This window comes from Gopherus flavomarginatus, chromosome 9 (genome assembly GCF_025201925.1).
Source record: "Gopherus flavomarginatus isolate rGopFla2 chromosome 9, rGopFla2.mat.asm, whole genome shotgun sequence".
NCBI classification, from domain to species: Eukaryota; Metazoa; Chordata; order Testudines; family Testudinidae; genus Gopherus; species Gopherus flavomarginatus.
This window is the reverse complement of record NC_066625.1, coordinates 17,096,564-17,106,600: the sequence shown is the minus strand read 5'-3', so window position 1 is coordinate 17,106,600 and position 10,037 is coordinate 17,096,564.

Genomic DNA, 10,037 nt, shown 5'->3' with positions numbered 1-10,037 from the left:
GCCTGGAAATCAGAAGTGCTTTGTTTCAGTCCTGTCTCTGCTGCAAACTTTCTTGTGAACTTGAGCAAGTCGTTTAAAGCCTGATCCTACTGACACTGAGATCAATGAGAAAACTCCCCCTGACTTTAAAAAAACAAACAAAAAAACAAACGAGGAGTCCTTGTGGCACCTTAGAGACTAACAAATTTATTTGGGCATAAGCTTTCCTGGGCTAGAACCCATTTCATCAGATGTATGAAGTAAAAAATACAGGAGCAGGTATAAATACATGAATGGATGGAGGTGCTTTACCAAGTGTTAGGTCAGTCTAACAAGATAAATCAATTAACAGCAGGAAACCAAGAGAGGAAAAGTAACTTTTGAAGTGGTAAGAGAGAGGCCCATTAAAGACAATTGACATGAAGGTGTGAGTAATAGTAGGGAGAAATTAGTATTGGGGAAATTAAGTTTAGATTTTGTAATGACCGAACCACTCCTAGTCTTTATTCAGGCCTAATCTGATGGTATCTTGTTTGCAAATTAATTCCAGTTCTGAAGCTTCACATTGGAGTCTGTTTTTGAAGTTTTTTTGTTGAAGAATTGCCACTTTGAAGTCTGTTAGAGTGACCAGAGAGATTGAAGTGTTCTCCTACTGGTTTTTGAATGTTACGATTCCTGATGTCAGATTTGTGTCCATTTATTCTTTTGTGTAGAGACTGTCCGGTTTGGCCAATGTACATGGCAGAGGGGCATTGCTGGCACATGGTGGCATATCTCACATTGGTAGATGTGCAGGTGAATGAGCCCTGAATGGTGTGGCTGCTGTGGTTAGGTCCTATGATGGTGTCTCTTGAATAAATATGTGGACAGAGTTGGCACCGGAGTTTGTAGCAGAGTTTGGTTCCTGGGCTGGTGGTTTTGTTGTATGGTGTGTAGTTGTTGGTGAGTATTTGCTTCAGGTTGGAGGGCTATCTGTAAGCGAGGACAGGCCTGTCTGCAAAATGTGGCCCATATATCTCTTGGGCCAGTTTCTGTACTAAATTGGGATAATATAACTGTGACATTATATGATTAAAATATGACCATATAGGTCATTGTTAAGGCTAAGATTTTGTCATGGTTATTTTTAGTAAAAGTCATGAACAGGTCATGGGCAATAAACAAAAATTCATGGAGTCCGTGAATTGCTTGTGACTTTACTAAAAATAAGCAGGGGGCAGAGCTATGTAAGGGGGAGGAATGGAGTCCCATGGGAGGTGGGGGGGACTGACAGGCTGAGCTCCCCACCATGGCAAGGGGCACAGCCCCAGCTGCAGCAGGGGGGCACAGCCACGGGGGACACACAGTCCCCACTATGGAGCTGGCCACAGCTGCGGGACAGGAGTGCGCAGCCTCCACTGCAGCCCCCTCCAAGCCACAACCAGGGGGCAGTTTGCATGGTCCTGGGAAGCTGCAAAGGGGTATTAGAGCATCACGGTACCTATTTTACATTGCCAAATGTATGTGTCCCTTCGCCTGCTCCCCCAGGGCTTGCATATGGTACAGAACAATTTGTGACCATTTTCAGGAACCTTGGCCTTAAGGAGTAAGACTAGTGTTTTCAGAGCAGCCTAAAGAACTTAGGTACCCAAATGGCATTGACTTCCATATTTTGCCATAGCAGTCAGACCATTCGGGTGGGGTCAGTCAGTGCCACCTGAGGTCACACACAGAGTACACAAATGATATGTGGCTAAAACAGCCATGTCGGGTCCACTAGCCTCCCCTGAAATACAGGAAAGAAGGTGGTGGCAAATTTGAGTGCCATGACATTATTTCCAAACTGCATTTCCTAGTTATGATTAACTCCGCTCTTTTGCAAAAATGAAAGAGAAATTTGAATTTCTGCTCCCTGTATCCTCTCAATATTGCCTCTCTCATTTTCTTACTGCAGAGCACAACCTATTACAGAGAATGAGCTAGTGAAGAGGACAGAAAGGAGATAGATTTCTGGGTCCTCCCTTCATGTGATACTGGGACTTTGCCCTGTTTGCTTTGCACTGAACATTTAACTGGCCCAGTGCTGCCAGACAGAAGTCAGTGGCTTTTCTTTTTTGCAAACTTTCAGAGAAAATGTGCCCTTGACATTGTGCTGAGCTGACTGACACCAGAAGGTTTGGGCAGTCTCTGGAGGGGAAGCACTAAAACAGGACTGTCCTGCTGAATACTGTGGGGCTGGTAAGTTTGTAATGAGATGCAGTGGGGAAAGGGTTGGGGAGGATTAATAAGGGGTAGGCCTGAATTAATCCCACATGTGGACCTTGTATTCACAGCTAGGTTTGCAGAGTTTGCAGCTCAAACCCCAGTCGGTAATGGACCAAAGCCAAAGAACCCAAACTTTTTGCAGCATTTTGTGTTCTGTCTCATTCTCTCTCCATCCTTCCCCAATCAGAGATGGGCCCAAGAAATGAAGAATGATCCTTTGCTGACTCAGGAGGTCTTAAGATTAATTCCTGGTTGTCCCACAAGCTCCCTGTGTGACCTGGGGCAAGTCGCTTCATCTCTCTGTCTCTGTTTCTCATTTGTGAAATGTTGATAACAATTAGAGCTGTGCAAAAAAATTTTAAAAAACCCTCGTTTTGGGTCAAACTGACAATGAAATTTTACAGACTGTTTGGTGAATCAAAAATTTGGAAGAAAATTGTTTCTGGTTGAACTAAAATTTTCATTTTGATACTGACCATTTTGAATCTTTCTGATTTGTTGTTTAATAACATTAAAGGATTTCTTTTAAATGAAAAGTTGTTTCAAATGGAAAAATCAATGTTTTGCTTCAAAAACGTTTGAAACAAAACACTATTGATTTTTTCAGATTTTTGCTTTTGTTTGTTTTTTTTCAACCAGAACAATTTGGCAAAAGTGACACAAATTATTGAAATGTTTCACTGTCATCAGATCCTCATTTTCTTTGGCCAGAAAAAAAGTTTCAGATGAAAAATTTCACACCACTCTAATAATAAGTCTTCCTTTCTCCCACTCCTTGTCTGACTTCTCTATATATAGATTGAAATCTCCTCAGAGAATGTTTCTTATCGTGTGTGTGTGTGTGTGTGTGTGTGTGTGTGTGTAGTACCTAGGGCAATTGAGCCCTGAGTTCAGCTGAGGCCCCTACCTGCTACTGTAATACAAATAATAATGAACGTTTGGCTACAAACACTCCAAAGTCCACAGGCACTTGGGTCTAGTGCTTTAGTTCAGCTCGTTGTAAAGCTGGGAGCCTTCTGTAAAATTTGGATTCTGGTTTGATTCCAAACATCTCATCGCCAAGTTCAGAATGTTGCATTCTGGGCTTTTAATTGGGGCCCCTTTCTAATGACACCCCCAAATTAAGGCTGAATTAGATTTAAAAACTCTGACTGGCTGAACCTATTCTGCAAACTATCTGTTTACTGAGCACTCCAAGTATGGTACAGTCGATAGAGCAGCAGCCCAAGGTTAAGCCCTAGGAACAGAGCCAGCTTTGGGGCTTTCGCTGTCCTAGGCAGACTAAAAACTCTGCGTCACCCATAGCGCTTAGTCTATAATAAACCTGTCACAAAACATTTTCCTGCCTCAAGCAACCTCCCTTTCTGCTTGTTTGGCAGAACTGGCTCTGCCTGGAAGTTTGCATTATCTTCTGGCTGTAGTGCGCTCTCATATCTATATAAGACATATATAGGATTCCCTCATTTCTTCAGTTACACCTGCCTCCTCTCCATATAGCCTATTGAGCTACTGTGCAGTATTAAGTCTCTGTGCACTTGGGGCTCAATCCTGCAACATATACTGAGCAACCTGTCCTGATCCACCAACGCACTAAGTGTGGGCTTAATGTGCCTGAAGTCAATGGAGCTAGTCCCTACTTAGAAGTTCAGTGTGTCTCAAATGATTTGCTGGATCAGAACAGAGTGAGCAGCCCTGTGCAAGACTGAGCCCTTAGAGAAGATGGCATGTGGAAAAAAGGCTGAAAGCAATTGCTTTGAGGGTATTTCAAAACAAAACCAACATGATCGTTGTTTTATCATCATATTTGCCATGATGTTCTGCAGTAAAATATCTTCCTGAATTGGAGACTGGAGAGACAAGGTAATCTCTTTTATTGGACCAACTTCTGTTGAAAAGCCAGCTTCTGTGGGTGATTAAAGCAGAGGCAACACATAACTGTTGTGTGTGTGTGTGAGGGGTGTATTTTGAACCCACTCCCTGCCAAAAAAAACCCAACCTGGCAGAAATCTGAAGGGGGTGGGGGCGGAGGGACACATGACCCCATGTGTCCATCCTCCCCATGCATCACCTCTGGTGCTGTATGTTGGGGCTGAAGATTTTCTCCCTCAGTCGTGTGAAACTAGGGCAGGGGTGGGCAAACTTTTTTGGGCCAAGGGCCACATCTGGGTGGGGAAATTGTATGCAGGGCTGGGGCAGGGGGTTGGGGTTCAGGAGGGGGTATGGCGTGTGGGAGGGGGTGCGGGGTGCAGGAAGGGGCTCAGGGCAAGGGATTGGGGCAGAGTAGGGGTGCAGGGTATATGAGGGGGCTCAGGGAAGGAGGTTGAGGTGCAGGAGGAGTGCAGGAGGGGGCTCAGGGCAGGGGTGCAGGAGTGGTGCGGACTGCGGGAGGGGGCTCACGGCAGGGGGTTGGGGTGCAGGAGGAGTGCAGGGTGTGGCAGGGGGCTCAAGGCAGGGGATTGGGATGCACAGGAGTTGGAATGCAGCCTGGACCTCAGGGCAGGGAGTTAGGGTGCAGGAGTGGCGTGGGGCGTACGAGGGGGCTCAGGGCAGGGGGTTGGGATGCACAGGGGTTGGGATGCAGCCTGGAGCTCAGGGCAGGGGGTTAGGGTGCAGGAGGGGTGTGGGGTGTACGAGAGGTGGCTCAGGGCAGGGAGTTGGGGTACAGGAGGGGTCCAAGGTGCGGGCAGGGGGCCAAGGGCAGGGAGTTGCAGGGTGGGGTTCGGGCTCTGGCCCAGCACTGCTTACCTAAAGCAGTGCGCACTGGGGCCATGGCTGGCTCCCTGCATGCCTGACCTGTTCCCAGCCCTGTGCCACTCCAGGAAGCACTGCAGGCCCTGAAAGAGGGGAGGCGAAGGGCTCCACGTGTGCTGCCCTTGCCGTGCCTCCAGGTATCTCCCCCGAAGCTCCCATTGGCTGCAGTTCCCCATTCTCGGCCAATGGGAGCTGCACAGGGCGGTGCTTGTAGGCAAGGGGAACACACGAAGCCCTCTGCCCCCCACCTGGGGGCCACAGGGATGTGATACTGGCCACTTCTGAGAGTGGCGCGCGGCCCCTGGGGGGCAATCCCGCGGCCTGATCCAAAGCCCTGAAGGGCTGGATCCAGCCCGCAGGACATAGTTTGTCCACCCCTGCACTAGAGTATTTTTTTCCTGTGTCTGGGGTTTATTCATCTGGGTTTTCTGCTCTCTCCCAGAAATTGGCCCTTATTTTCTGAAGCACCCTTGACTGATTCTCTGAGATTCCACAAATGGAGACTGAAGGATTTTGTTAACACTTGGATACAGTCCGAGTCATTTACAGCAGTTCAGTTTTTAAAGAAAAAAAGCAGCGAAAAGCTTTAGACTGAGGCGCTGAGTAGGAGTTAATTGTGGCTGTACACGGCCATCATGGGAAAAATTTACTTTAGCTATAGGAGCCCGCTATGGCTTCCTAGTGTATCACAGTAATCCTAAAGCAATGGCAAACTGTGTCATTGAACACTATCTCAAAATACATGGAGTAGAGCGGGGTCCACTCTGTGTAGATTTTATTTCTATTTTAACTTACATATGGTTGTGATGGTTTTGTTTTTTATCTTCTCAGCTACCGAAAGGCATCACCCAACCAGACATACTGACTAATACTGTAAGCCATTCACTATATGTCTCTTATTTTCCCCCATGAGACTGCAGCACATATGATACAAAAAGAAAAGCCACAGGCCATGCCCACAACAATGATCCCCATCTAAGCAAATATTAATGTCAGCTCTTGCAACCTAAGATAAATAGAGTCTCACACCCAACTGTTGCAAAGAACCATTCCCAAAAGCCTGAAGACTTATAAAAGAGGAGCTCCCACTTGCCATGAACCTTGCACAAGAAACTAAAGGAGTGAAGAGAATGTAATAAGATTAAGGGAGCAGCAGATAAAATCAGTCAGGGTCATAGAAGTGGCCTCTCATTTTGTGCACCTACAGGGTTTGCATACACAATTGCTGCAAAATAAATCCTTGGAAAATTAGACCAAGACAATGGAAATTGAGGACATTCAGTCAACATTGTGCAATATGCAGCCTGAAGCTCTTACAGTCCCATCTCAGTATCACTGTCCCTATTGTTATACTATTGTAGCACCTAAGGCATCAGGGCCCCATTAGACAGGCACTGTACAAACACATGTTAAAATACAGCCCCTCTACCAAAGAGGTTACAGTCTAAGTTTCGACAAAAAATGCTTATGGACAAAACAAACAAAAGGGAGCTGGTGGAGGACAAGGTAACAATAAAGCAAACATATCTTAAATGCCCGTGACTATTAGTTGTGGATAGGGTGACCAGATGTCCCAATTTTATAGAGACAGTCCCGATTTTGGGATCTTTTTCTTATATAGGCTCCTGTTACCCCCTACCCCCCATCCTGATTTTTCACATTTGCTGTCTAGTCACCCTAGTTGTGGAGCCACCAATATAGTGCGCAGCCTTCATTCATACTTACAGAACTCCACCAGCAGATACTTAGTTTCCTTCAGTGCTCTGTCAAAGTTGCTCTTTTTCAGCACCAGAATGTTGTTCTCCTCTTTGATTTTGGGGAGTCTGGTTTTCTTTGGCTTTGTTTCTTTTGGGCCTATGCCATCCTCTGCTCCAAGACTCGAGAGAAATGGTAAAATGAGGAATGAAAGCCAGAGCGTCTTCATCCTGCACCTATTGCACTTCACAGGCACAAAGTGAGAAAAAGGGACTACAAGCTGAATGTTTGCTGTGAAAATGGCCCTTACCTTATCAGCAGACCAAGTGGCTAATTCCCACATGATAACATTGATAACAAAGCCTGCCATGAGTGGAGCCAACCTTGCTCCTGTACAGGAAAGTCAGAGCTGTTACCTGATATGATCACTTTTTAGCAATGCTTGGAAAACCAATTCCTGGACAGGTAAGGGAGCAAGGTTCTCGTGAGCATTATAATCAATGAGAACAATATCTGGAGAGGGAGAGAGGAAATACTGAATAGAGCTTGGTTATAGAAATGTGAGCTGAATTAATAATGTACCTATAATTAAGAACATCAGCTATGTTGTTAACTTTACCCAGAATTGATGTAGAGATGACATGGATGTCCCCACTGGAACTTAGGTGCCTATGAACGTAAGAGGGCCTTGGTAACTGCTCTTAAGGATAATATTTGGTCATCTGTTATACTAATGGGACTGCTTACTGAAGGTCTGATCCAAACCCCATTAACATTAATAGAAAGACTCTCATTGGTTTACAGGGATGTTGGATCATATCCCAAAGGTACAATTCAGTGGGTGAAATCTTGGCTTCACTGAAATCAGTGGGAGTTTTGTCACTAGCTTCATTGGAGGCAGGATTTCACCTACTTTGAGAAATGGTAGCAGCATCTAGCCCATACTAATTAGCTAATGTCTCCATAGACCAGTGTTTCTTAAAGTAGGGTCGTCGCTTGTGTAGGGAAAGCCCCTGGCGGGCCGGGCCTGGCCTGTTTGTTTACCTGCCCCATCCACAGGTTTGGCCATTGTGGCTCCCACTGGCCAATGGGAGCTGCTGGAAGCAGCAGCCAGTATGTCCCTCGGCCCGCACCACTTCCAGCACCTCCCATTGGCCTGGAGCAGCAAACCACAGCCAGTGGGAGCCACGATTGGCTGGACCTGTGCACAGGGCTGGTAAACAAACCAGCCCGGCCTGCCAGGGGCTTTCCCTACAAAAGCAGCAATCCCAGTTTGAGAAACACTGCCATAGACCTTTGAAGGTGCAATGCACTCTGTAAATCCAAAGCAGCATTACTGCAAACTTTTAGACTTCTATACAGTGCCTGTGTGGGTACCCGTTTCAGAGTATGTTGAAGAATATCCTTACGGAGAGATGGTGCATTGCAGGAATAACAGATGGTTTATTTCCCAAAATATTTGCCACATGGTAACTAAAAAAGAAACAGTCTTGTACATTCCTAACGTCCTTTTCTCAGATTATTGACTGGAGTGTAGTATAGCCAAAGTTACAGCTTCTGCAGAGAAGACCAAATGATCTTTTGTGAATCTTCACAATCACTTGCCTTCCTTTGACATCTCACTGAATCTCTTCTTTACAGACATTTCCAGGGTGTAGATGGCCATTTCTTTCCTGGGAAAGTATTGAATGGGGTCTTCACCATTATAATTTTTTTTTCTTAAAGTAATCATTCAAAGGGTCAGGATGATACAATTTCTGAGAAAGTCAGGAAACCTGTTCTAGGAGGTCCACTTACTCATGGCTATAGAGGCATCTGGTTTTTGAGAAGAAGAAGGGGAGAACGTGAAAATATTTGTTAGGGTCTTGGGGAAGGAAGGTATGATCCAGTGGCTAGGTCTTGTTTCCAGTCTCAGCTCTGCTATTGTTCTGATCTGTGACCTTGGACAAGTCACCTTACACCTCTGTACCTTAGCTTCTCCATCTATACAATGGCGGTAATACTATTACCTTCCTTTGTGGAACACCTGGAGATATAAAAACAACGAGGAGTCCGGTGACACTTTAAAGGCTAACAGATTTATTTGGGCATAAGCTTTTGTGGGTAAAAAAACCTTTCTTCAAATGCATGGTGTGACGGGTTGATCACAGAACCCCCCATGGTAGCTGCCATCTGATGTGCCAAGACTACGTTTGCTCCTGCTTTCCCTGCCAGCTTGGGACCCCAGCATCGTGTCTTGCTGAGCCAGACATGCCAGTCTGCTCCAACACAGACCCAGGGTCTGAATTACTCACCCCAAAGCTGCAGATTTAACTGAAAGCAGCTTACAGAAGTGTACTTGTCTTTAACACTCAGATGCTCAACTCCCAATGGGGTCTAAACCCAAATAAAACCATTTTACCCTGTATAAAGTTTATACAGGGTAAACACATAAATTGTTCATGCTCTATAACACTGATAGAGAGAGATGCACAGCTGTTCCCCCCCCCCAGGTATTAATACATACTCTGGATTAATTATTAAGTAAAAAGTGATTTTATGAAATACAGAAAGTAGGATTTAAGTGGTTCCAAGTAATAACAGACAGAGGAAAATGAATTGCCAAGCAAAATAAAATAAAACACGCAAGTCTGTCTAATGCAGTAAGAAACGGAATACAGATAAGATTTCACCCTGAAAGATGTTTCAATATGTTTCTTTCACAGACTGGATGCCTTCCTAGTCTGGGCACAATCCTTTCCCCTGGTACAGCCCTTGTTTCAGCTCAGGTGGTAGCTAGGGGAGTCCTCATGATGACTGCCCCTCTTTCTTCTGTTCCACCCATTTATATATCTTTTGCATTAAGTGGGAATCCTTTGTCCCTCTGGGTTCCCACCCCCTTTCTCAATGGAGAAGCAGTAGGTTAAAGATGGATTCCAGTTCAGGTGACATGATCACATGTCACTGTAAGACTTCATTACCCACTTGCCAGCACATACGTATACAGGAAGACTTGCAGGTAAAACAGAGCCATCTGCAGTCAATTGTCCTGATTAATGGAGGTCATCAAGATTCCAAACTGCCATTAATGGCCCACACTTTGCATAATTACAATAGACCCTCAAATTTATATTTCATATTTCTAGTTTCAGATACAAGAGTGGTACATGTATACAAATAAGATGATCACACTCAGTAGATTATAAGCTTCGTAATGATACCTTACAAGAGACCTTTTGCATGAAGCATATTCCAGTTACGTTAGCATATTTTCATAAAATCATACAGAGTGCAACATCGCACATGGAGTGAAAATTACAGATACAGGCATAAATATACGCATACTTATGCGTATATTTATGCCTGTATCTGTAATTTTCACTCCATGC